Source organism: Trachypithecus francoisi, unplaced genomic scaffold (genome assembly GCF_009764315.1).
Source record: "Trachypithecus francoisi isolate TF-2019V2 unplaced genomic scaffold, Tfra_2.0 Contig01579, whole genome shotgun sequence".
Lineage (NCBI taxonomy): Eukaryota > Metazoa > Chordata > Mammalia > Primates > Cercopithecidae > Trachypithecus > Trachypithecus francoisi.
Window position 1 is genome coordinate 35,063,319 of NW_022681442.1, and position 27,992 is coordinate 35,091,310.

A 27,992-nucleotide genomic window follows, 5' to 3' on the forward strand; every position below is an offset into this window, starting at 1 on the left:
GGGCTGAGGTGGGAGGATCACTGGAGCCCAGGAACCCAAGACTTCAGCGAGCTAGGACAGTGCCGCTGCACTCCAGCCTAGGCAACAGAGGGAGATCCTGTCTAAAAAAAAAGGAAAAAAGGAAGGAAGGAAGGAAGGAAAGAAGGAAGAAAGGAGGGAGGGAGGGAGGAGAGAGAGAAAGAGAGAGAGACAGAAGGAAAGGAAAGGGAAGGGAAGAGAAGGGAAGGGAACTTTGGGGTCATCTGGACTAATCCCTTTAGTTTAAAATGAACAAAATAGGACCCAGAGGGATTAGACGACTTGCCCAATATTACACAGTTAGTCGCATAGATGAGACTGTAAATTTATGTTTATATTCATCAAACATTTATTGAGTTTTTGGAGTGTCTGCCATGGGTGCAGCACTGTGCAGGATCCAGGGGAGACTTGATGAAAAAGTCAGATGCACCCCCTGTCCTTGTGAAGTTTATGCATTCTAGCAGGAGAGGGAAACTAAACAGCCAGTTACCCTATTAATTACTTAATGCCAGGAGTATCCAGAGGTATGAAGGATGCTGCCTTTGAATCATAAAGCAGACCTGAGATATCATGGGGGCCTCTTTGATAGGTCCTTACAGCATCCTTCAAAGAAAAAAATGAGTGCCCTGAGCAAACATCTTGAAAAAGAGAAGAAAAGACCCAGCTTGTAATTATGGCAAATGCTATATGCTTGGCTATTTAATGGTATCCTAGAGCCCAGGTTAACCATGGCTTTCAGTCAGGGCAGTCATTTTTTCAGAGTAGTAATTAGGACTATCTAAAATTTTAGAGTCGTTTTATTCAAGCACTCAATTTTAAAATTAGCATTTTGCTTCTTAAGTTTGTAGACAGCAGTGATGCTGATGTGCGTATATTAATATGTTCCCACAGTTTACAGATTTTACATTCTAAATGTGTGTCTATTGCAAATTAATAAGGATCAATATAAAATTCTGCACAGAGTCCAGCAGTTGCACAAGAACAGGATAAAGGGCTATGTATTTTAAGAGTAGCGTACGTAAGATCTGGTGGCTTTAGTTGAAGACATGAGTCAACAGAGCAATGTCGCTTCCAAGAAAGTGTTACGTGAAGGTTTATGAACAGAAGTATTGGCATCAGTGAAGAAGCTCTTCTTCTACCCTGCTTTTGTCAGCTTATCTGGAGAAGTATTCGACATTTCAGTGGCAGGCTGACCGAGGAGTGCACACGCAAATCATCCATCCATCCGTCCATCCAGCCATCCATCCATCCATTCATCCATCCATCCATCCAGCCACTCATCTATCTATCCAACTATTCACCTTTCCATCTATCCGTCCAATTATCCATCCATCCGTCTGTCCATCTGTCTGTCCGTCCATCCATCCATTCATTCATTTATTCACTCATGTTTTTTATTGTCCCCTTAACAGATTGGAAGCCTCCCTCAGAAGAGCAGGGTGGGATGGGAAGTTGGGGGGATTGCTCACTGCTGTGTTCCTGGGGCCTAGAGCAGTACTTGACATGGCAGGCCCTCAATACATTGTTGAATGACTGAATAGAATGAATGTGAGAATTTCAAATTCTGTCAGATGACAAATAGTTGAAGGAAGTGAACTTGTTGTAAAGAAAATAAGTTTTACTGGAGCCATGAGAACTATCATTAGAGTTTTGAAGGCCTGTCACATGGAAGAGCAGAGGGCAGGGCCTTTTCTATGTTTCTACAGTAGACAGGGTAAGGAGCAATGGATGAAAGCTGCAACAATGGCAGGAATGGCAACAAGGCAGGTTTAGGAAGCCCTCATAATCTAATGACAACTGATCCTGGGAAAAGCTCACTCAAGGTGGATACCATCAAGCCTGGGTCAAAATTTAATAGTAAATACAAAAATAAATTTTTGATTGGGACTTTTATTTTGAAAAACAAAACTAAACATTAAGAAAATAAATTTATTTATTATATTAACACAGTTTTGATTATAATTTCAACTGTAGGCTAATTCTGCAGTCAAATGCTTTACCACTGCACTATACCCTTTTTACAGGCTAATTCTAAAACCCCACAAGGACTAAATCAATTGTTAGGTTTTGTACAGGAGGGGTTGAGTACATTTTTATGAGATAATTTTGTGCTAGAACAATATAACATTTCTTAACATTTCTTATTTTTTCTGAGATGGAATCTTGCTCTGTTGGAGTTAGCTGGAGTGCAGTGGCGTGATCTCGGCTCACTACAACCTCTGACTCCCTGATTCAAGCGATTCTGCTGACTCAGCCTCCCAAGTAGCTGGGATTACAGGCATGCACCACCACACCCAGCTAACTTTTGTGTTTTCAGTAGAGATGGGGTTTCACCATGTTGGCCAGGATGGTCTCTATCTCCTGACCTTGTGATCCACCTGCCTTGGCCTCCCAAGGCGCTGGGATTACATGTGTGAGCCACTGTGCCCAGCCACAACATAACATTTCTTAGTTCACATTTGGCTTTTTAAAACAGCAGTATTGAAATATGATTCACAATACATTTGACTTTTACAATTTTCTTAAGGCCTCCTCTTAACCACCATGTAATTTTATTCGATTTTGATTATTGGAAAGCATCTCTATCGGTTTTCTTCTGTCCAGAAGGTAACCTCTCCAACTGTCAGCAGCTTTACTTGTGATACAGTTTTCCAACATCACTTTCATCAACTTCAAAAAATTTCTGTTTTGCAAAATCTAGAATTACCCTGTAAAACCAAATCACATTGCATTCATAGTTTATTGTGGAGAAATCATAAATCTGGGAGAGACTAAGAAACCAGAGTATGACTTGATGGATGAAAATATGCACCAAGACTAAGCAAGCAGAGATGTTTAAGTAGGGACTGATTTCATAAATGAGCGTTTTTTTGTTAGTAAATAATTTTATGTTATAAAACATTTACCTTCCCAATGTTACCATAACTATGGGAACTTGAAATAGGAATACTCAGAAAATGATAAGAGTTAGGAGCCACTAACATGGGTTAAGTGTCCTAAGCTTCACTTCACCAAGCAAAGAATGAAAGGAATGAATATCCTGGCACATCTATAATTCATTCTATTTGGTAGACCAGTTGGGAAATTCTGCCATCAGTGATGGAATCCTGAGTTAAAACAATCTTGATGAGCTGGAACACTGGCCCCAGTCCAACGTATAACATTTGACTAAGTTAAGTGTTGAATTGTTGCAATTAGGTCCCAAGCCTTGCCCACCACCTCCCCGCTCCAAGAAAAAAATAAAAATAAAACCCAACTCTACAGTCATAGCATGGCAAAGGGAAGGGCTTGGCTTCCACAGTTCACATGAAAAAGAGCTCATGTTCTGAGGTGACCACATGCTCAGTATGAATCAGCGAGGGGCACAATTGCTCTAAGATGCATCTTGAATTTCCCTTGGGAGCAGTGGCCATACAGTAAGATATAGCATGCTTTCTTGTATTATACACAAACTCCATTTACGCATCTGCAGTAGCTGTTTGCGGGAGGTGGGGAGAGTAGGGAGTTAGTTTGAGGGTTTGCGGGAGGTACAGACAAGCCACAGCTATCTCCATGTGAGGCCTGCTTTGAAAGGTTAATGTATTGCTTTGCGCTTGTTTGCTTGGAAGGAGGGGACTCCAATCTGGGAAAAAGAGGAATTAAGCAAGCTATGGGCAAGGAAGGGGTGCAGTTAGGCCTCAGAGATACCTGGAGCCAAGGACTTGAACTCCATGGGGTTACCTCTCCACTTCTCATTTCTGTGTCTCCGAATATTGGCATCATTCTCTCTGATGAGTCATCTCCAAGAAGAATTACAGCCCCTAGGAGCTTCCATACCTCACATCTTCCAACTCCACCCCTAAGGAGGAACCAGTATTTATTCTCTCTGGCCCCAAATTTAAAAATCTCAGGGTAGGATCTAATTGATCAGGTGCCTTACTCTAGGCTGATTAACTGTGGCCAGGAGTTTAGAGGACTATGATTGGTCCACTCTGGTAGCCTGGAGTGTGGGCTTTCTAAAAACTTGGCAGCTGCCATTCACACTACTTGGTGAATGTGGAGGGGTCAAGATTTTCCCAAAAGGAGTTTGCTGTTCTTATCAAGCAATGTGAAGGTGAGCAATCTGTAAACGTGCCTGGGCCTGAGGACTAGAGGAAAGAACTGGGAGTGTATGTACTTTTGGGCTGGGCACAATCCCAGGACCTATAATCCCAGCACTTTGGGAGCCAAGGTGAATCGTTTGAGCCCAGGAGTCTAAGACTAGCCAGGGAAACAGAGTCAGATCCCATCTCTACAAAAAAATAAAAAATTAGCTGGGCATAGTGGTGCACACCTATAGTCCCAGCTACTCAGGAGGCTGAAGTGGGAGGATTACTTGAGCCCAGGAAGTCAAGGCTACCGTGAGCTGTGATTGCACCACTGCACTTCTCTCCAGCCTAGGTGACAGAGCGAGACTTGGGGTGGGGTGGAACTGAGGCACAGAGGCTCAGCATTGTCAAATGACCTGCCCAAGGATACTCAACTGGTTAAAATCAAAAGTCCCAGGCCTCCAACACTGAACTCAAGAGTTTCATCCTCTATACTTTGCTGTCTTCCTAAAGAAGAAAACACCAAGGAGATACATGATAATTATCTTCAAACATGTGAAGGACTCTTATGCGGAAATAAGAACAGTGTTGTCTGAAGATGCCCTGGAGGGCAGATTAGGATTCCTGGACAGTAATAACAGAGAACAGAATTCTACTAAATTTAAGGGAGAACATTGACACCAGAATGGCCGTGTCGGGCAGGGCTGGAGGCTGGAGCCTGGGCAGGGGGCTGCTGCATTCTTTCAGGGGAGAGGTGCTGTAGGCCTGAGCTGAGCAGGGCCAGTGGGAAAGGAGAAGGAGGAACACTTTGGAGGAGTAAAAAGCAGACAGGACCAGCAGGACATGGTGCATGATTGTGGGGTAGAGGGAGGACGGAGAACTCAGTGGGTGAGTTCAGTTGCTAAGCGTGGAAGTTGCCTGCTGTGGGACTGGCATGTACGTAGAATCTGCAAAATAAGAAAGAGCTTTCAATGGAGTGGACAGTTGAAACTTCATGGAGAGGATGGCACTGAAAGAAATGGTTGGATTTTAAGAGGCATCGGTAAGGATGAAAGGGAGAGACATCCCAGGACAAGGGAACTCCATGCGCAAGGCACAGGGAGAGGAAAGCACAGGATGCATTTACATTTGGGCTGAGAAGTGACCTGAGTGGGATAGTGGGGAAAAATAATTATGAAGGTCATATTGAGTCAGTGAAAGAAGAACCTTCAACATCAGGATGTGGTAAGAGCCTTACCCATCTTATCTCAGAGAGCCTTCTGTTGCCTGGGACAGCAATATGACCAAAATGGCATTTGGGGAAACTATGGAAATGTCCCAGTTAAAGGGCTGTCCCTCGTTCTTGAGTCAGTTGGATGGAGAGATAAGCACATCTAGATCCTACCTGTGTAAAAGATTGCGGGGGCGGGGTGGGGTAATGTGTATGTTAATTAATCTAGCCACTTTACAATGCATGCATATTTTCTCTTCTTTCTTTCTTTTTTCTTTTTCTTTTTTTTGAGACAGAGTCTTGCTCTGTCACCCAGGCTGGAGTGCAGTGGCATGATCTCAGCTCACTGCACCCTCTGCCTCCTGGGTTCAAGTGATTCTCCCGCCTCAGCCTCCTAAGTAGCTGGGACTACAGGCATGTGCCACAACACCAGCTGATGTTTTTATGTTTAGTAGAGATGGGGTTTCACCATGTTGGCCAGGCTGGTCTCCAACTCCTGACCTCAAGTGATCCACCCGCCTCGGGCTACCAAACTGCTAGGATTATAGGCGTGAACCACCGCGCCCAGCCTAATGTGTGCATATTTTTAAACATTGTGGAGTACATGATAAATATATGTAATTTTTATGTTTTAATTAGAAAATTAATTTTAGAGAGAAATGAAAGCCATGGTATAAACAGATTTTCTGAGGAATGTATCATAGTACATTTCCATGGGCTCGTATTTTATTGAGATAGTATCAAGTGCTGAGTTCCTGTGACATCTTATCCTTGCCCTTTGATTCTTATCACCAACCCCCTTTACTGGCACTGTTTATGAACTATAGAGGGCTCAGGTGGTGTGTTTTTGCAAGGCCTCATCTTCAGCCTGGGTGGGGAATGACATTGGCTGGGAGGAGCAAAAGGCCCTGAAGTGCCTGTTGAATCAACAGTGAAAATGCCATGAGGTGTGCAAGGGCGGGTGGGTGAGTTGTTTGCCCCTAAATCTGCAATAGCCCCCCGGCATAGAAACATAATGTTGACGAAGAAGAGTGTGCTTACGCTGCCAAGGCTTCTTCAAGGGAAATTTCCTACCCCCCACCCCTTCCTGCCTCCCCATCAGATTTGTTCCAAACCAGCTCTGTGAATAAGTCACCCTAACTAGCTTCCCAACCGTTGCCTACCCAGATGCCACTCCAGGTTCAGGCCTTAGGATACAGCAGGGACAGGGCTGATGGCAGAGAGGGATGGGCAGGCTCCATGTGCATTTCATGAGGAGGAAGGATGAGTGGTGGTGGGTTCCATAGAGCAGGAAGGGAAGGAAGGGTGGGTCTAGTGTTTACATGCTTCCCTGAGTTGTGGAGGAAGTTAGTGCACAAGGTCTTTAATGCAGACATGAGGTTGGTTAGGACCTCAACGAATGGTGGCCTCGGAATTAGAAAGCAAGAGTTATGTGTATGAGATTTAGGTGGGAAATTCAATGGGAAAAATAGAGAAAGCGGGACAAGAAGATAAGATTTTGAGCGTGGTGACTGGAAGAATGATGCCACTGAGAGAAATGACAGTCTACAGGGGCAGCTAATTTTGGAGGAGGGTTGGGCATTCACTCTCAGGAGTGCTGATCTGGTAGTGGTGACACAACCCAAAGTCACTGCAGAGTGGACATTTGGAAGTGTGAGATTGGCATTCACGGGGTGGGCCTGGACAAATGGATGGGTCCCTTAATTCACTATTTATCAAACACCCACCATGGACCAGGCTCTGTGCTAGGGATGCAAAATCAAAGAAGGTTCCAATTCATCCTTGAAAGGAGGAGATCTTCATCAGAGTCATCTAATAGAGATCAAGAGATCAGTTTCTAAACCGCAGAGGGAAAAAGGAGTGTTCAAGGCAGTGGCTTTCAAAGGCAGGGCCTGGTCACACCCGCCTCCATCCATCCTGCCCTTCACAGGGCAGAGCAGGCCCATGTGGGATCCATGTTGAAATTTTACATATTTTTGCTGCAAATGTTAATGAACCAAGTTGGTTTGGGTTTGCATTCCAAATGTTGAGTGGAAGAGGTATGATGCACAGCTGCATATGCAGTCTGCAGGAACCTGACAGTTCTGTCTCTGGTATTTAATAGAGGATGGTTGGGGCATAAAGTAGTCCTAGTCAAGCAGCCACACAATGCTGAGGGCTGACTAGGTGAATATCATGAAAGCTACGGGTGCTCTTGTGGATACTGTGAAATGCTGTTATGTCCTGAAGAGCCTGGGGGAAAATCTGTATCTTTTTTGTCTCTCTCCTTTATCCTACCACCCAAGCCCGTCCAACTCAAATTCTGTTACCTGTGGTTTCTCTTTGCTCTGGACTCCTGTGGAGTTCATTTGTGGGACACCCACAGGTAACACTCATTTATTGAATCATCTCCTGAATTCCAGTTTGGTTCCTGAGCTAGAGCGTGTAAGTCCAGTAGGAGCAGTTCCCACATATTATTATTCTGTGGGATTTTCCTTGTGCTTAGCACAGTGTGGGCTCTCAGAGATCTTAGTAAATGCTGTTTAGTTGGTTGGCTGTTGGGTTGAGGCCTTGGAGCACAGATATTTTAGTTAGTTCTCCGCTGAAGCAGCTTTGGAACAGAGTGATTAAATTACTCTCTTGTTAGGGTGACAGTCATTATCTGACACAAATATGCATTGACTGCCTACATCCTGAATTGTGAAGGAAAAAAATGCTTTCAGAACACTCATGATCTAAATAAAGCGTCAAATGGGGCAGTTTCATATTTGCTTCAGGTGCTTCTGCTGCCCTCCCATTAATATGTATTTATTAAACACCCACTCCATGAATTTAGTGAGGAGTTGGTGCTATATGGGACGTGGCAGAGGGATTACAGATTCTGTAGCAAAGACAGGCCCTGCTGTCCAGGGTCTCAGGAGCTCAGCTAGTGCGTGGGCGTTAGTCTGTCGGTGGCTAGTTTCAGCATTTGGGACTTACTACTCAGCAGGGATGGGCACACATGTCATCCCTGCAGACGCCTCCATGCTCTGCCCTGTGTTGTCAGAATTAACTCTTTAGTTCCCTACTGCTGCATCGGATCAGGACTTGCAGACATGGACCCTGAATATGAAGGAACTCAGTTGGTCAAAGCTGCAAGTCTAAGATTCAGACCAGGGCGGGCCAGAACTCTAATACTGGCGGTAGTCATAGGCTTCATTTCAGTTATGGGTAAAATGCACTGAAAATGCCCACCTCGCAGGGCTGTGGGAGATGTAACTGAGATGGTGAATGGAGACACATCTCCCCTCTTTCCTTGTCACCACCTTCCTCAACCAGGGCTCCTGTCTGCTATTTCATTAGCATTGGCTACCAGCCCAGCTATGGCTCCAGGGGCTGTGGGCAGTTGAAGATGGTTTGCGTCCTTTCTTGCCCAACCACAGCCTGGCTACCTCTGCTCCTCCCAGCTTTGTGGACCTGAACAATGAAGTCCCAGGATGGGGGAGATTTGGAGGTACTCTCTCTTTGCCTATTTCACACCAGCGGTGGGTTTGTGACCACTGAAATGACCACTCCCAAACCATGCAAGAATCATTTTAGATTTGACACTGGTTATCTAAGGAACTCTAAAAAAGAAAATCATAACATAAATAACTCACAAGTGAATTTTGTGGCTTTTGTAGATATATTTATTTATATTTTTCAAAAGCAGTAAGTTTACAGAAGATACCCAAAGCATTCTTTGCTTCCTTCTACCACAAAAGCCACACATCTGCATCATTGCTAGGAGGCCGTGTTGGGGAGATTGTGATCTTCCTACTGATCTTTTTTTTTTTTTTTTTTTGAGGCAGAGTCTCACTCTGTCACCCAGGCTGGAGTGCAGTGGCCCAATCTCGGCTCAGCTCCACCTCCTGGGCTCACGCCACTCTCCTGCCTCCGCCTCCCGAGTAGCTGGGACTACAGGCGCCCACCACCACACCAGGCTAATTTTTTGCATTTTTAGTAGAGACGGAGTTTCACTGTGTTAGCCAGGATGGTCTCAATCTCCTAACCTCGTGATCCACCCGCCTCTGCCTCCCAAAGTGCTGTTATTACAGGCGTGAACCACCGCGCCCAGCCATGATCTTCCTACTGATCTTTAAAAAAAAGCAAACACAAACGAAAAACCGAGAATCTGGTGATGGTTGCAATGCATGTATTGGTTCAACTCTTACAAAAGGATTTTATCCTTATCTTCAGCTTGTCTTGTTAATTGGCAACATGGCGTATCTATCAGAGAGTGCTGCCTCAACTGCTCTGATCTTTAATTTCTGTGATCTTATTTAGGTTTTCCATTGTTGATGAGTTCTTGGTGAAGTTTTTAAAAAATTTCAATATGGAATATGTTTGGTTGGCTCTTATCCTTTCCAACGATTTGGAAGGTGCCCATTCTGTCTTAAGTTCTGCCAATTGCACCTCAAAGTTTTTCTTAAGATTGCCAGCACAGGTTCATTGGTCTTTGAATGCACTGGGATGTTCTTTCTGATTATTTCTGCAAAGTCTCTCCAGTAACTCAGTGGCATAGGTCTGCCTCTCCCCCTGCAGCATGGTCCAGGCTGCCTTGGACAGTGAAACACGTTGTACAGCACAGCCTGTCTGCTCCCAGATCAGACTTTTGGTGAATCAAGGCATCTTGTCTCACTGAGCTGGGCCTTGGTCTCAGCACAAGCCTCGCTCAGGGGAGGCCATCCACTGCCATTCCACTAGAGTTGGCACCCAGGAGGAAACCAGCATCCCATTCCTGGGCTAACGTTTTTCTTGTATATATTATCCCACTTAATATGCAAGTCTTCTCACTTCTGGGCATGTAAGATGCTTTGGCAACTATTTGGAAATAACCCCCGCCTTGCTCACATTGCCTAACTAGCTATGCCAGTGGTCTTTAATAAAAAAGAATGGCTGAGAAGCTTTAGGAATGGCTTCTCTTTGCTCTACACAATGCCTAACTGTTAGGAGCATTTAGGGGAGCTTTTTTTGTCATTTGGGGTGGAATTCAGCCCTGTCTCCTAAGTGGCAGAGTGGCACTGGAACTTAGGGTGTTTTCAGAAATCTCAAAGTAAATGTCCTGTGGTGAGGCCTACCAGGTCTTTAATAATAAAAGTGGTAGACTATTAGCCATCAGTCTAATTCAAGTGTCCAGACTGCAGTTATTAAAATGAGTAGCACAGCCATGTGACCAGCATTACTTCCTATATATAGACACAATCTTGAATGTTTATTCAGAGGAAGTGGGTTACAATTTCCCTGACATTTGGGCATAAAACATCTGCCATCCTATGAATTAGAAAAGTAATGAGGTCTTGGATGATGTATCACTTATCTTTATTAAATGCAGCTCTCAGCACATGGTAGCATCTAGTGCTCAATAAATGGTTGATGAATGAATTAAATGAATGGACTATCACTACATCACAGTTCGGCTGTAAATACATAGGATGAAATGATTTGGCTTGTGGAAAATGACTTGATTTTATTATCTCAACTTTCAATACAACTGAATTGCCCAGTTTCTGGGATTGTAAGTAGCAAGGGAATGAGATGTATAGGAGTGATGAGATGCGTGGGTGTTCATTAATTTGTTAGTGGGATTAGTGTCATAAGTAGATTTTTTTGGTCAGTACATTTTTCCGACATCTCTGAATATTCAAAGCCTCTCTTACAGCATTGTACTCGTAGAATGGGAAGCATTTAGACTTCTTGGATGAGGATTTAGCTGTTTATCTGTGGCGTACTCTCCTTACAGTTGCCTATTCTCACGTAGTCTTAGGCCACTTCAGCAATTGAATAATTCCTCTTGGATGATGAGGTGAATTCCAGAAATTGTGGGGGATTCGCCAGTTACACAGTGAACATTCCAGCCTTGTTTTATTTGTTTCATTTTAGACATGATGCAGACATCCTTTAGAAATTAACAGAATTGTGTGCCCTGGCTTGCAGTTGTTATCTCAGGGCACCTTTTAAGTTCTGGTTGTGACAGTTTTGACAGAAGCGTTGTTCAGTTCTAAACACTGGACCAAATCCTGAAGACTTGTGCAATGATGGCCACCATGAGGGGGAATAAGTGTATGTTGCTAAGTGTCTAGAAACCACTTCAAATACCTGTTTTAAGAACCTTGCTACAGTCTGTTTAAATGTAGTTTTTTCAAAATAGATTTTTAATGGTTATCTTCTGAATAGCTTGGATTTGCAATTGAAGAGGAAAGCAGCTCTTTTAAAAAAAAAAGTAGATTACATCAGAGATGGAAAAGTTGTATCTAATTCTGTGTGATGGTTGCTATGGTGATGATTGAATGTAAATTTCAGTTTATGGAAAACCCTGTTAAGGTTTTGATTAGAGACCAGAGGTGAAGCTTGGGGTCAGTTGGTGAAGTGGCTAAAAAGCATTTATTAATGGGGCGAAAAGAAAAAAGAATGGCGAGGTCACATGCAGCTCGCTCCACACCCAGGTATCAGTCGGCACAGGCTTATCTCTTCATGGGGAGACGGTACAAATTAGAGCAGGGAAGGAAGAAAGGTGCTTCTCTTTTCCCTTGATTTCTTCCTGGAGGAAACGGAAGAAAGGAAAGCTTCCTTGGAGAGAAGGCAGCTCTTGCAAAGGTGAACTCCCATGGGCCAGTGTCACTGGTTTGAAGCAGGCATTTGGCATGTGGGAAAGGAGCTGCAAGCATCAGATGCAGGAGCTGGACTCAGCCATCTTGATACCCTCCAGTCACGATTTCCATCCTTTGAGTACCTGCTCTTCCCAGCAAGAAGGAAAGAAAAAAAAAATCAGCAGAGGAGTTATAACATCGAGTTACCCTAAAGCTTCAATCGTTAGAATTGTAAATCGACCTGGAGAGCAGGCTTTGCCTCTTAAGTTAAGCCATTTAATCTAAGAAGGGACACTTAAGGATCAGGAGTAACTGATCTATGAACAGGTGTTTGTTTATTGAAATCTTATTCTGTAGTGCTAGCTACTTCATTCTCTAGTATTTGTGTGTAGTTGCTCTAATAGTGCACCCCCCCCTTGTTTCTCTCTCTCTTTTTCTCTCTCTGTATACATATATATATTTATGTATGCATTTTTTTTTTTTTTGATACGGAGTCTCGCTCTGTTGCCCAGGCGGGAGTGCAGTGGCCGGATCTCAGCTCACTGCAAGCTCCGCCTCCCAGGTTTACGCCATTCTCTTGCCTCAGCCTCCCGAGTAGCTGGGACTACAGGCGCCCGCCACCTCGCCCGGCTAGATTTTTGTATTTTTTAGTAGAGACGGGGTTTCACTGTGTTAGCCAGGATGGTCTCGATCTCCTGACCTCGTGATCTGCCTGTCTCGGCCTCCCAAAGTGCTGGGATTACAGGCTTGAGCCACCGTGCCCGGCCTGTATGCATATTTTTTAAAGACCATAAGAGTGAGAAGTATACCAATTACTTTTCATTAACCACATCTATAGAAACCTGGATCCTTAAGTCCCTGAGCAAAATGTGGTCATCACTGCCCTCCTGGGTAATTGCATACAGGCATATTCTCTCTGTGATACCGGCACTCAGCATAATTTTAAAAGTGTTCCAGATGCAGTTGCTGCTACCCATGTCCTAAGTAAAATTGGGAAGTCATCAAATTTGCCTTCTGATAACCTTCCAGCTCTTCTTCCCTTACCCTTCTCCATTATGACTCATCTCCTGCGCAGCAGCCCCCAGTTCAGCGCCTTCATATTCAGAGTCACCTACTCTGAGTGTGGAAACACCCTACTAGAGCCCCCTTTTGGGCTTAAGTTTCCAGAATGATCTTTCTCTTCAACACTCTCCCAAACCTACCTGAAATCTGCTCTCCAGAGAGACTAATCTCAGTATAACGTGAGAAAATAATTGGATTAATGGTCGTCCTTGAGGGAGTGTCTAGAGGAGAGCCCTGGTCTTAGGTTTCGTGGCCAGTTATTCACTGATTTTGAGGCATACACAGAAGTCAGACATCACATTTGTTATGGGATGAAGTATGTCTACCTTATATTCATATTTGGAAGTCCTAACCCTTCGTACCTCAGAACCTGACTGGATTTGGAGATAGGGTTTTTAAAAAGGTAATTAAGGTAAAATGAGGTCATATAGATGGGTCCTTATCCAATATGACTGGTGTCTTTAGAAGGAGAGGGGATTAGGACACAGATGTATGCACACACGGAAGAGAGATTATGGAGGACAGAGTGAGAAGCCAGCCATCTGCAACCAAGCAGGGAGGCCTGAGGAAAAAACAACCCTGCGGACACCTTGATCTTGGACTTGTGGCCTCTAGAATTGTGGGAAAGTAAATTTCTATTGTTTAAGCCACACAGTCTGTGGTGTTTTGTTATGGCAGCCCTAGCAAATAAATACAGATTTACTGATGGATAACACTTGTAGGTGACTGGGTAGATTTTACACTGAGTGACTGAATCATTACTCAACATTGTCTTGATCTAGTTCAATATGATAATCCTGAGTTCTGCTTTTAGGTCCATAGATGCAATTGAACTAGTGCAGCACAGCAGAAATCCAACATGGCATCACCACGTGAGAGTGAATTGCAGGATTTATAGTTGACTACCTGTTAAAAAGAAATCAATAATATGAATAGCAAAGTCATAGACCTAAATGCCCACCAATGGTAGACTGGATAAAGAAAATACGGTACATATACACTATGCAATATTATGCAGCAATAAAAAATAATGAGGTCATGTCCTTAACAGGAACATGGATGGAGCTGGTGGCCATTGTCCTTAGCAAACTAACACAGGAACAGAAAACCAAATACTGCATGTTCTCACTTATAACTGGAAACTAAATGATGAGAACACATGGATACATAGAGGGGAGCAACAGACACCGGGCATTCCTAAAAACAAAGGGTGGGAGGAGGGAGAGGATCAGAAAAAGTAACTGTTGGGTACTAGGCTTAGTACCTGGGTGACAAAATAATCTGTACAATAAACCCTCATAACATCAGTTTACTTATATAACAAACCTGCACATGTACCCCTGAATTTAAAAGTTAAAAAAAAAATCAATAGTGGCTGGGCGCGGTGGCTCAAGCCTATAATCCCAGCACTTTGGGAGGCCGAGACGGGTGGATCATGAGGTCAGGAGATCGAGACCATCCTGGCTAACACGGTGAAATCCCATCTCTACTAAAAAATACGAAAAAAAAAACTAGTCGGGCGAGGTGGCAGGTGCCTGTAGTCCCAGCTACTTGGGAGGCTGAGGCAGGAGAATGGCGTAAACCTGGGAGGTGGAGCTTGCAGTGAGCCGAGATCGTGCCACTGCACTCCAGCCTGGGCGACAGAGCGAGACTCCGTCTCAAAAAAAAAAAAAAAAAAAAGTCAGTAGTATGATGTGGCCACTAAAAGCTATCATAGTATTAAGCTACCTTAATAAGAGAATAGCTCCTTTGTCCTAGAATAATTTCAATATGTTCTACCAAGAATGGTGTTCCATTCTGGGTGCCACCTTTTTAGGAGGAAACTGGCTGACTAGAGTATGTCCAGAGAAGAACAACCAAGAAGCCTAGAATCATTTATGCACCATTTTTTGGAAAGGACTGAGGCTGTGTTCCGAGTTGCTGGGTGAGGGAGATCTCTATTTGAGGTGGAGGTTGCTGGAAGGCAGGAAGGGTGGACATGATAGTGGGAGTCCCATCACCCTTTCCACCCTGGGTGATTACAAAGTCGGGGATTGCATGGCACTCCCCTGGGGACGGTGACTGTTCACGTGAACTAAATTGGAGCAGTTAGAATGAAGGGAAGAGTTTCTGTTTCATGCTAGTGGGAATATTTTTCTCTTTTCCTTTGGACCTTGTTGTGAAGTGAGCCTGTGGCTGCCACAGCCGTCTTGCCACCAGCTTGAGAATGAAGTTTGTGCTGATGATGATAGAAGAGAGAAATGGGAAGAACCTGGGACCTTGGTGCTGTGGCTGAACACTTACCAACCCCAAACCTGCCTGAATGCTGAACTTTGGATTCCGGGAGATAAATGTCTTTAATGTTTCAGGCATTTTGCATTGGGAACTATCTTGACAGATTCTGCAAGGTTGGACTAAAGATAAGGATGAGCTTTCACAGATATTAGTAATTTGTTTTTTTGTGGTTGGTTTTTTTTTTTTTTTTTTTTTTTTTTTTTTTTTGAGACAGAGTCTCGCTCTGTCGACCAGGCTGGAGTGCAGTGGCGAGATCTCGACTCACTGCAACTTCCGCCTCCCAGGTTCAAGAGATTCTCCTGCCTCAGCCTCCTGAGTAGCTGGGATTAAAGGCACCCACCACCACACCTGGCTAATTTTTGTATTTTTAGTAGAGGCGGGGTTTCACCATGTTGGCCAGGCTCATCTCAAACTCCTGACCTTAAATGATCCACACACCTCGGCCTCCCAAAGTTCTGTCACTACAGACAGGAGCCACTGCATCCAGCCCAGATATTAATAATTCAAAATGCACCTCAGTGGAGTAGACTGAAGAAGGGGGCTCTTGTCACTGTAATATTCAAGTAGAGGTTGGCAATGATTTAAAAAAATCCTTGAGTATAATTTGCACTAAATGATTCTTCAGGTTCTTTTAAACTCTGATCATCTAAGATTCAAAAGTAATTCTTACTAAAGTGTGACTGTCTGTGAAGCTGAACCTTCCCCAGAGAATTTGCATCATCCTCAGTGTGATAACACAGATTAAGCTTTTATTAGTTGAATGTGGAGGTGGGGGAGGTTTTTGTGTAGGGGAACCTTCCAGGTGCTCCTTGCCTACTTGGTGTTAGTGGGCCACTCTCCTCTTCGCCCTACAGAGGTCTGTGTCTCTACTTTTGGAAGATTGCTGAACCTGAACAAAGAGGAAATAAACTGTATTGTGACTGCAGGGTTGGCAAAACACGACAAACAAAGGACTACAGTATCATGAGAAGGAAAAGTGAAAAAGAGGAAGGTGTTGAGGCGGTGGGCACAGAGGCTGAGAGGAGTGGTGGAGAGGTGGGTCATAGGTTGCAAGATCACAGGGAAGGAATTTTCTACCTGTTTTAACCCATACTCCCTTTTGACTTACACCCTCCTTCTATAGTGCATATTATTAAAATAACAGTTAAAAATGTTAATTATAGTATAGGCCAGGTGCAGTGGTTCAAGCCTATAATCCCAGCACATTGGGAGATCAAAGCAGGAGGATCCCTGGAATCCAGGAGTTCGAGACCAACCTGGGTACCTGGGTAACATGGAGAAACCCTGCCTCTACAAATTTTTTTTTCTTTTTTTTTTAAGACAGAGTCTCACTCTGTCACCCAGGCTGGAGTGCAATGGCACGATCTCGACTCACTGCAACCTCTGCCTCCTGGGTTCAAGTGATTCTCCTGCCTCAGCCTCCCTAGTAGCTGGGACTACAGGTGCATGCCGCCATGCCCAGCTAATTTTTTGTATTTTCAGTAGAGACAGGGTTTCATCATCTTGGCCAGGGTGGTCTCAAACTCCTGACCTCAGGTGATCTGCCCAGCTCGGCCTCCTAAAGTGCTGGGATTACAAGCACGAACCACTGCACCCAGCCTACCATTTTTTTTTTTTTTTTTACATTAGCTGGGTGTGGTGGCACCTGCCTGTAGTCCTAGCTACTCGGGAGGCTGAGGTGGGAGGATCGTTTGAGCCCAGGAGGTCAAGGGTGCAGTGAGCTATGATCACACCACTACACTCCAGTTTTGGCAACAAAGCAAACAAGACTTTGTGTCTATAAATAAATAAATAAATAAATAAAATTGTAATATAATATTGGCTATGCTTCTAAAAGCTACACAATTTCTCCATTCTAATTCATCACTCTGGCAAGACCTTTGCAAAAACTCTCACCTCCCTCTAAGGAGATGAGAACCCCTGGGACAGATTCTTCTTGATCCTGATCCCAATGTTGATTAGGTTTCTAGTGGTTTCTATAACTGTACATAAATGAACAGTGAAAACCGTGTTTCGTCCTCACGCTTATGATTCCAAACCAGAAAGTGTGTTGTCTCATTTCATGTCTTGTATTGCACGTGACCAAACTGGGTTTGTTGGAGATAAATGTTTGCAGAAGGTCAAAGGCCTTTTGTGTGTGTGCGTGTGCTTAGTGATGAGATAGTTAGCAAGGCCAGTGGACTCAAAGAGCATCGGGGCAGGACAGACCCTCAGAAATCACATGGTTATTTTTCACCCTGTCTTAATACAGAGGAAGACAACTGGACTCTGCCAGGGGAAGTGGCTCACCCAAGGCCAAGTGGTGAATGGTGGGTTTTTGGACAATGGACCTCGGGGTATGGGTGTGAGAATGCTGGGTTTTACTTCAGGGTATCATTTCTTAAAGAATTTGGATTTGCAAAGAAATCAAACATGATTGGTTTTTCAGTTGGTGGGAAGGGTAAATGTAAACAAGAGGCAAAAGAAGGTGGTGTGATGAGGCTAGTTACTGAGTTTGCAAATACTTTTATGTGTCACAGGAGCAGAAGAGGGCTGAGTCAGTGTTTCTGCCTGGTGATGGCAGTTCCCCCTCTCAAACACTGGCCATGTCTGGCATCAGGTGGGCCCAGCCCTTCCTCACTCGGGCTCAGAGGACCAGTGGAGAAAAACAAACTGTGTTCAGAGATGGGCTCGGTGCTCCTGCTGGAGGCTGTATGACGAGTGGGCAGCCTGTTCTCCTACCCTGAGGCTTTCCCTCCACCTCAGCATGACCCCCTCTTTCCTCAGATGGGAAGGCCCAGTTTGGGTTGGTTGGGAGGGTTCAGTCCGTCCTTGACTCTGTGTCCTCTGCTGTCCAATCTCAGGTTGACATCAGCAGCTCAAGGGTTAGATTCCAGCTCCAATACGGAAACTTAAAACTCCCTAGAAAAGTCCCTGTGGAATGGAAATTATTATTCTGGAAGATACAGCTTAACCAGCTTTGTAAGCTATTAATTATTAAACAAAATCAATGTTTTTAAGTTTAATTTGGACTCTTTCAGTTGGAATAACTGAAGGTCATTCTTTCAAAAAAAAAAAAAAAAACCACACACACACAAAATACATAAATAAAAGCCCCAGAAAATCCCTGTGTGTGTTTTTGGTGAACTTCTTGGAAAAGGGAGTTGGAAAACGGCCTCTGAGGCAGCGGTGAAAGAGCCTGGCTTCCATGTGTCTGGAGTTCCTTGTTGATTCTTGGTCTTTTCTGTCACGAAGACCTGAGGATCAGCAAGGCTGGGAGAGGCCTGAGCTGGCTCAGCTGGGGCCACGAAATCTGTAATGACCTCGGGTCATAGCCAGCCCAACGAGGGGACGCTCTGTGACTCCAGTAAGATGTAAGGGCCACCAACCAACAGTAGCCAGCAGTGACCACTATCAGTTGGCCAAAGTCAAAAAAAAAAAAAAAAAAAAAAGCAAGGTCACACAGATAAAGACTAGCAACAAGTCCTGAGATAGGTGCTTCCAATGGATACAACATAGCAGAATCTTGTCTCTCAGAGCCTGAGGATGATCCTGTTCTTGGGGTGAAGGTTCCCCAATAATGCTTGCTTTCAGAGGCGGACGGGTTTCACAGCTGGCACGGGACAGGCTGAGGACACTGCCAGTGAACCATGGCAAGCAGAAGAGAGGAGAGGAGTTGTGGTTGAAGGTAGATTCTGGCACAATGCAACCCACCCTGGCAGCCCCTCCTGGAAAGAGCCAAACTGGGAAAGTCCCTCTGACCTTTCATTTGTAGGCAAACTGGTTTGGTTGTTTGAAGTGTGATACTGCCAAACTGTGGTTTTAGGCCATGTCCCACCTCCCTGTGATGGCCTCGTACAATTCTAATACAAGTATGCAACAGTAGGGGCTGTTCTTAGGCCCTAACTGCTAATAGAAGTACTTTGTGAATAATAAATTATTATTCTTATTGTTATTAATTTTTTTTTTTTTTTTTTGAGATGGAGTCTCGCTCTGTCGCCCAGGCTGGAGTGCAGTGGCCGGATCTCAGCTCACTGCAAGCTCCGCCTCCCAGGTTCATGCCATTCTCCTGCCTCAGCCTCCCGAGTAGCTGGGACTACAGGCGCCCACCACCTCGCCCTGCTAGTTTTTTGTATTTTTTTAGTAGAGACGGGGTTTCACCGTGTTCGCCAGGATGGTCTCGATCTCCTGACCTCGTGATCCGCCCGTCTCGGCCTCCCAAAGTGCTGGGATTACAGGCTTGAGCCACCGCGCCCGGCCTTATTGTTATTAATATTAACAGTCAGAGAAATGACAGCTTCCTTTTATTGAGCACTTACTATGTGGCAGACACAGTGTTCAACAATAGCAGTCCTGAGAGGTAGGAATTATAATTTCTATTTTATAAATAAGAAAAATGAGGCTTTAGGAGATCAAGTAACTTGCCCAAGATAGCCAGCCAGTAATAGCAGGGACTCAGTCCATTTACATAGACCCTAAACTCCATGCTTTGAAGCACTGCCATGTATGTGGTGGCCATGAGAATATGCCTGTCAGATCTCCAGTTGCTTTGAGTAGAACTGACCAAGGGTTCCTGTGCCACCCTCTGAATCCATCATAGCTTTCAACCAAGGCCTTGCTTCCTGCAGGCTGCTACCAGCCAATAACTGAGCATGGCAGGGATACTAGACCCATTTCTGGAAGATGCAAGACTCTCCAATGCCTAACTTCTGTTTGAGGACTCCCTGACAGATTTGCACAACTTCCCTTAGCCCGCTCAGTGGTCTAGGACGCTTCTACCCAACCTTCCTTCCCCCTCTTATTCATTCGGGCTCAGACAGCTACAAGATTTTCCCACCCTCCCTCCCCATTTTCCTTCCCAGGCACTTTCCCTGACAAAATCCTTGTATGGCCGGGCACACTGGCTCACACCTGTAATCCTAGCACTTTGGGTGACTGAGGTAGGCAGATCACCTAAGGTCAGGGGTTCGAGGCCAGCCTGGTCAACATGGCGAAAGCCCATCTCTACTGAAAATACAAAAATTAGCCAGGCGTGGTGACACATGCCTGTAATCTCAGCTACTAGGCAGGCTGTGGCAGGAGAATCACTTGAACACAGGCGGTGGAGGTTGCAGTGAACCGCGATCGCACAACTGCATTCCAGCCTGGGCGACAGAGTGAGACTCTGTCTCAAAAAACAAAACAAAACAAAAAACCTTGTATGTTTAATCTCATTTTAGCCTTTGTTTCTCAGAAGACTGGGACTAACACAGTGTACCATGCAGAATTTTCAGGGCAGCTTGGTTTAGTCTGGTATCATAAATTAGAGGGTTAGACAGTTTCCTGTTTCTCTCCAGATTCCACACTAAAAGCCTCCAGGCACAAAGCCTTACAGTGGTCCTCCCTGAGGTGTTGCTTTCCCTGCTAGTAACTTAGGTGGTTGGTCTTATCTCATTCATCAATTCATCCATTCATGCAAAAAGCATTTATCGATTTCTCACTATATTCCAAGCCCTGGGGATACAAAGATGAATGAATGTCAGGGAATCTGTTCGCAAAGAAATCACAGTCTAGTAGAAGAACATTTTGGTCAACAGATAAGCAACACTAATTGATTTAACTTTCTCTTGCACTTTTCAGTTTTCAAAGGGCTTCTGCATGTTGATCACTTAATTCCAATAAGCTTGTGCAACAGACCAGGCAGGCATAAATAAACCCATCTTAAAGGAGAGGAAATTGAGGCTTAGAAATGTCAAGATTACCCAGGAAGTGGCAGAGGTAGGACTTGAATCCAGGTCTTCCGTGGCTTAGCTGAATGTGCTTTTCCAGAATCTGTTAGTAACTGCATTTGTGTTGCCAGGAAATACCGTAGAATATCTTTAGAGTCTTGGCCTTAATAGCCCTGATTTTAATATTGAACTACTAAGGCCAGCAACTCCTGGGTTAAAGGAGTTTTAATTTTGGCCTGTATTTATGCAGAATTTGGAATGCCATCTTGTTTCATATTTCTTTAAGCCCTTCACCAAGAAGCATCACGCCCCCACCTCCACCCAGCCTTGACCAAGCCACAAAGCCAGACCAGCATTTCACTGTGAGGGACGAGAACAGAAAGTTATCCTTCCTGAAAGTGGAAAGTGAAACTGACCAGCCAGTTCCATCATTTCAGCTGGTCAGAATGCAAAGGGTCAGCATTAGTGGGGGAAAGTAAACACCATTTCAGCCTTTTTTGGGACTTTGACCGCTGAGTGGCAGAGAGACAAAAGGGAAGAAATTTTACTCTCAATTTCTTCAGCTTAGTTACTGTCAAGAGTTGCCTTCAGCTTCTCAGTTCTTGACTTAGTGAAAATAAATCACGTTTATGTGGCCTGCCCCAAACAAAGCCCATTTGTCCGTCCTCACACCAGTAAATCCAGACATCAGTGTCTGTCTAGGTAAGAATTGATTCCCGAACCAGGAAACCAAGAAGAGCCTGTGAAAAGGTGAGTTATTAATGGCCTCATGACAAGCCTGCATTGTGCCATTTGAACAAAATTTACATAGGGAGAGGAAGCACATTTATAAGTGTCGGAAAGAGATGAAGAAAGAGGAAGCCTTTCAGGGGGGCTGTGGTAGCTCCTGCTTCGTTAGCAACACTGGGGTTTCCTGAACGAGGAAACGGGGGCCTGCAGGCCTCCAGTCCTGGGTGTCTGGGGGGGAGCACTTTCTCACAGGTGTGGAGATGGGATGCAGGTTGGATAGTGCTCCCTAAGGATCCTGATAAACCCTGCCAAGGAAGCTTTCCTGTGCTCTTCTGGTTGCCTGTACATGGTAGATGCAGCCCAAGACGCTGAATCCAGAATAGAGGTGAGTTTTGTGCAGCCCATTTACCATGGTGGGGAAGCAGATTTTCCTCCAACCCTTCCCAGGTTTAAATCCCAGAGACTGGTTGAGGGAATGTCAGTCTGTGGCGGGGAAGCAGCTCACTTAGCAGAATCTTTTCCCCTTTTGGGTCATGTTTTCTGACAGCGGCTGTTCCTTCTGTTCGTCTGCTAACCAGATCTGGAGTTGGGAGCTTTGAATTCTACATGTAGTTCTACCATTAAACCAGAAGCTTATGACCTAGGGCTGGTCAGTTTATGGCCCATGCCTCTATTTTTCCATCTGCAAAATGGAGATAGTCATCTCTGTCACATGTGCCTGGAGACACTGAAAGGAACAAAGGAGAACAAATCAAAAAGTTCAGAGGCACTGGGTGCTGAGACAACTCCAACTGACCCTTGGCTTCTTGGTTAAGGATAGAGCAGCTCTATTTGGGAAAGCTTCCTGAAGGTTGAACTTGGAAGAAAGTTAGAGGGCCCCAGCCCCAGCCGGGAGAGGACTGGGAGAGCCACAGGCAGGTGTTATCATCGGTGGACAAGGGTGGGCACTGCGGTGCTTTCATTGGTTGTCATGGCAGCCTCAGCTGTTTTGCTATTTTTGTTCAAGCTGAAGAGCAGGTAGGGTGGGTTGGGGAGGGGAAGGGAAAAGCTATAGTCCTTTGCTTTAAAAAAACAACAACAAGAAATGAGCACTTTGAATAGCTCATTTAGAGCTAATAGTTATTTATTTAAGAGGTTGGGGAGTGCTGGATAAAAGTCTTAGAGGCCTGAGGTCATCTCTCCTCCTGTCCTGCTCCCTTGATCTTGAACCTTAAGGACCTTGAGGAGGGCCAGGTGAATTACCTGATGAATGAAGAAAATACTGTTCCTTGTCTGTGCGAGCTGGAAGTTATTTGGGCTGATGTCAGTAGATCCTTGACCCAGAACCCTCCACCCAGGGCTGCAAATTCACTGATGTGCAGTGAAATCAGGCAGCCTTAGGAGCCTGCATCTGGCACAGAACACTGGGATGGCAAACTGATTGCATATGATGGGTGAGCCCACCTGCATTCCAAAAGTGAGCAGCTCCAACTGCCTCTGGAAGCCAGCATGGGAGTGTGGAAGAAGTGGATTCATTCCTCCTTCTTCATTTCTACAACTTTCTCTTTGTTTCCAGGGAGACAGTGTGACCACCATGACTGTATTTCTTTTCTTTGTTTTTTTGAGACAGGGTGTCACTTTGTTTCCTAGGCTGGAGTGCAGTGGCACAATCATGGGCCACGGCAGCTTCGACCTCCCTGGGCTCAGGTGATCTTCCCACTTCAGCCTCCCAAGTAGCTGGGACTACAGGTATGCACCATGCCCAACTACATTTTGTATTTTTTGTAGCAACAGAGTTTTGCCATGTTGCCCAGGCTAGTCTCGAACTCTTGGCCTTGAACGATCTGCTTGCCTTGGCCTCCCAAAGTGTTGAGATGGCGTGAGCCATCGTGCCTGGCCATGACTGTATTTAAAGTCTGAGTTAGGAAACTGTCCGTAGGACTCTACCTTATCTTTTTGGCGTCATGATGATGATGACGGTGATGAGAACGATGATTGATGTCACTTCAATTAACTCACACTAACACCTCTAAATAATTGTCACCTCCTCCCTCCCCTGACGTTAGTGTCAGTAAGACATCTGGTGGGTAAGAACTTGGCATTCCACTGATCTCCTTACCATCAGTCTGATGACTGTATGTGACTTTGGGGGTAGCTGGTGACTTATGGGTTGGGTATACCTGTCACTCTCTGTTGGGAGCTTTGTAAGTGAAAGGGGTTAGTTGGACGGGAAATTCAATACCCAATAACCGAGGTGGGTGAGCAAAGGAGAAGAAAGACCTGTGGCGATGACTGAAATGAAAAAGCAGTCTTGATGTTTGCCAGGAAGGTAGGGGAAGGTGGGGGGTATTGAAACTTAAGATTTGAGTACCACCATTGCAAGCTTCTCACCTCCCACCCTGTGAACCCACATATATTTGCAGTAGAGCAAAGGCTCCTTCACTGGGATCCACACACTGGGAATTTGGACACAAGGCCGGGCCTGAGGTTTCCTTTTGTGCTTTCTAAGGACATGACAATAGCCTTGATGCTGAATTTCTGAGCTAATAGCCAGTGCAAACAAGATAAATGCAGTGTAAACAGGAGACATGTTTATAGCCTACTTCAGAATAATTTTCTAAGCATACTGTAAACCATGCTTGTGGTACATTTTCAGACATTGGTTAATTATAGCATCTTATTTGTTCCTGAAAGCAGATCGAGCAGGATGTTGGTAACACTTTGTTAGCCACTCGTTTGTGTTATTTTATGATCTGAAGGCAGCGCTTGCTCAGGGTGGGATGGGTGGTCACCTACTCGTGTTCTCAATTTTGACTAGCCTTTACAAAAGAGCTGATATCTTCTGCCTGAATGTCTGGAATTATTTCAAAAAAAAGCAAAGACAGTTTTCAACTTAAGAAAAAGAAACTGCATTTTCAATCTGTATTTTACAGAATTTCCTTTTCTCCTGAATGCTTTTTTGCTGACAGGTCTTCAATATACACCCTGCATAGGATTCAGGGTCCTCTCAGACACCCAAACTCCCTTCCCCTCTCCCATAGCCCTTCCCCCATAGAGAAGGTGCTTCCTGTGGCCCAGACACGTCATTTGCTCTCATGCCTTTGTGCCTTTAGTCACGCTTTTCCTCTGCCAGGAAAGTCCTCCCAGCTCTTCTGTGTGTTCTCTCCAGTACCAGTGAGGACAGAAATTTTCTCACTCTTCCATTTCTTGAGGAGCCTGGGATAGGCTTTGCATATTTATTATCTGTTGATAAATAATGAGTATTTGTTGAAGGGATAAGGAAATGAACAATTAATTATTTTATTACTTTAAATAGAAAATATCACGCCTTTTTCACAGAAGGGTAAGTTCAACATCCCAACGCTATTTGACTGAGGGGAGCTTGCTTTCTTCATCTCTTAGGAAGTTTTTCTCAACTTCTGAATTTTTCATGTGCAAGCCCTATTCTTTTTCTTTTCTTTCTTTCTTCTTCTTCTTTTTTTTTTTTTTGAGATGGAGTCTCTCTCTGTCACCCAGGCTGGAGTGCAGTGACGCAATCTCGGCTCACTACAACCTCCACCTCCCAGATTCAAGTGATTCTCCCGCCTCAGCCTCCCGAGTAGCTGGGACTACAGGCGTGTGCCACCATGCCTGGCTAATTTTTGTATTTTTAGTAGAGACGCGGTTTTACCATTGGCCAGGCTGGTCTTGAACTCCTGACCTCATGATCCGCCCGCCTCAGCCTCCCAAAGTGCTGGGATTACAGGCCTGAGCCACCGCATCTGGCCCCACTTTTCTAAGCACTTAGAAACATTAATTTAATTTAGTTCTATTTATAGTCTCATTGTACAGGTTGGTGCCTGGTGATAAGGTATCACATAATTCTGTTTTTTTTTTGTTTGTTTTTTGTTTTGTTTTGTTTTTTTGAGACAGGGTCTCGCTCTGTCACCCAGGCTGGAGTGCAGTGGTGTGATCTCAGCTCACTGCAACCTCCGCCTCATGATTAGCTGGGACCACAGGCACACACCACCACGCCCAGCTAGTTTTTTGTATTTTTGGTAGAGAGAGAGTCTCACAATGCTGCCCAGGCTGGTCTCAAACTCCTGAACTCAAGCAATCCTCCCGACTCAGCCTCCCAAAGTGCTTGGATTACAGGTATGAGCCACCGCGCCCGGCCTCTCTATTTTTTCATGTGGGACCTCATCTTCCCGATTCAATTGGAAGCACCTTAAGGTACACATTTGTACAGGACACACTTCTGGAATTCCCCTGTGGGATCCAGGCCAGTGCTAGAACGTGGCAGACATGTTCGGTAGACACTTGCTATGTGACTAGGAAACTTCGTAGTAAGCTCAGGTTTTGGAACGTTTTATTCAGGGCTTTGAAAAATAGCTGTTTCATGATTTCATCATTGTGGCTTAGGTAGGATGAATGAACATCATGACAAATGAGAAATTTCATCCTGAGTGGAAAAGCCTTTGGAAGTTTCTCCAGACCTTGGGTAACTCTATATTCCTACCCCATTTGTGTGGTGGTTAAATTTTATTTTATTTTATTTTTGAGATGGAGTCTCATTCTGTCGTCCAGGGCTGGAGTGCAGTGGTGTGATCTCAGCTCACTGCAGCGTCCACTTCCCGGGTTCAAGCAATTCTCCTGTCTCAGCCTCCTGAGTAGCTGGGATTACAGGCATGTGCCACCACGCCTGGCTAATTTTTGTACATTTTTAGTAGAGGCGGGGTTTCACCATGTTGGCCAAGCTGGTTTGGAGCTCCTGACCTCAAGTGATCTGCCTGCCTTGGCCTCCCAAAGTGCTGGGATTACAGGTGTGAGCCACTGCGCCTGGCCCCGTGTGGTGGTTAAATCTGAGTCCTCAATTTAAAATACAAATGCAGAGGGAACACAGTCCTTTCTTCTGTGAACCCCAATACCTGGGTTGCTTGTCTGCATCCTTCTAAGAAATCTTTGAATCTTCTTCATTGTTTTTTTCATCAGCCACACTGGAAGTCTTGGACATGAACCACGATACCCGCCTACTTCGTCCCAGCACGGAGACACACAGGTTCCCCTGACTGGCCCCAGTGACTGTTTCTGTTTAATTCCATTTTTGACTAGATTGATGGCAAGTTCTTAATTCTCAGTTGAGATTTATCACCTTAGTGTCCTTCTCTGTTCACTTTCTTTTTACTTGTATCTAAAACTTGGAGAAAGAATTCAGCATGTTTGTGCTACAGGCCTTCATCCTGCCTTCCCATCATGACTTTACCTTATTTAAATTAAAAAAAATAATTGGTTTAACAAAATGGAAGCAAAATAGCATAATGCAGCTTTTCCCAAACTTCAGTCATTTGAGAACCACCAACCTTGTTTTTGGCTTATGTTTGTACCATAGTGCTACTATTTTCTTCAATTTGTGTACCACACAATTCACGCATTTTAAGTGTACAACTCAGCAATCACTGGTGTATGAGATTAATTTTTTTAAATTGTGGTAAAATGTAGGTAACAGAGTATTTGTCATTTTAACCAATTTAAAGTATACAATTCAGTGGCGTTAATTATATTCACAGTATTGCACAGCCATCACCACTCTTTCCAAAATTTTTTCGTTGTACTATTGACTTAATATTTTCTTTAAGTCAATTCATATTTTCTAAGTAAGTTTATTTTAAAAGGAAACTTTGCCACTCTACATGAAAAAACCAGTATCTCTTGATATAGATAGAAGGTAGATATAAAAATATAGATAATAAAAAGTACACATTGGTATTAAATTCTATGGTATACAGATTCCTACAGAAGCCTGTGGGCTTAGGGCCCTGAGGTGTTGAAGGCATCCTTTTACTGGTTGAAGTCTTTCTTTTTGATATAAGTGGAACTGAAATATTTGAAAGGGGACTGCTTTCTTAATGTGTGATTCAGTGTTTTTGAATGTTTGCTGTACACTCTTTTTTCCTTAAAAAATTCTTTGTCATCCAACTTGATGCTCTACACTCTAGAACCATCCCTGTCTCACCAGGGTGCATGGCGCATGGTATGGGAAACCCTAGCAGACGGATGACAGCATGGGTTTGGTTCAATTGTTAGGTTGCCTGACAGCACACACTGGGTGACTTGGACAGTGTACTTAGATTTTGGCTGTAAAATGTGCAGAATGATACCAAAGTTGCTGTGATAAAATGGAATCATTTCTGTTGTGTTTTGCATAGTTCCTAGCATATTTTAACTGCTCAAAAAAGGGCAGTTCTGGTTGTTTTTAAGAACCATGATTATTTATGCATTTCTCAAGGTTTAATACTGCCTTACAAGAGTAGTTAGTTTGTGTCCCCTGAAAAATATTCTCCCAGACCAGCAAACATCATTCTTTTCCACACCCCTTCCAGAGCACCAACTGAGTACCAGA

General features: G+C 44.4%; 1 protein-coding gene across 3 annotated transcripts in view; it reads left to right on the plus strand.

Moving 5' to 3' along the window:
• The window catches only part of PIK3AP1 (phosphoinositide-3-kinase adaptor protein 1), a 129,445-nt gene that overhangs the window by 25,979 nt on the left and 75,474 nt on the right, over window positions 1-27,992 (plus strand). The window contains exon 1 of one of the 3 annotated variants that reach the window (XM_033187316.1): window positions 25,675-25,747. The exons of the other annotated variants lie outside the window; for them this stretch is intronic. The gene's annotated coding sequence lies outside the window, so the exon portion shown is untranslated. Of the gene's footprint in view, window positions 1-25,674; window positions 25,748-27,992 lie in introns of those variants that run through there. 3 annotated transcript variants of the gene reach the window in all.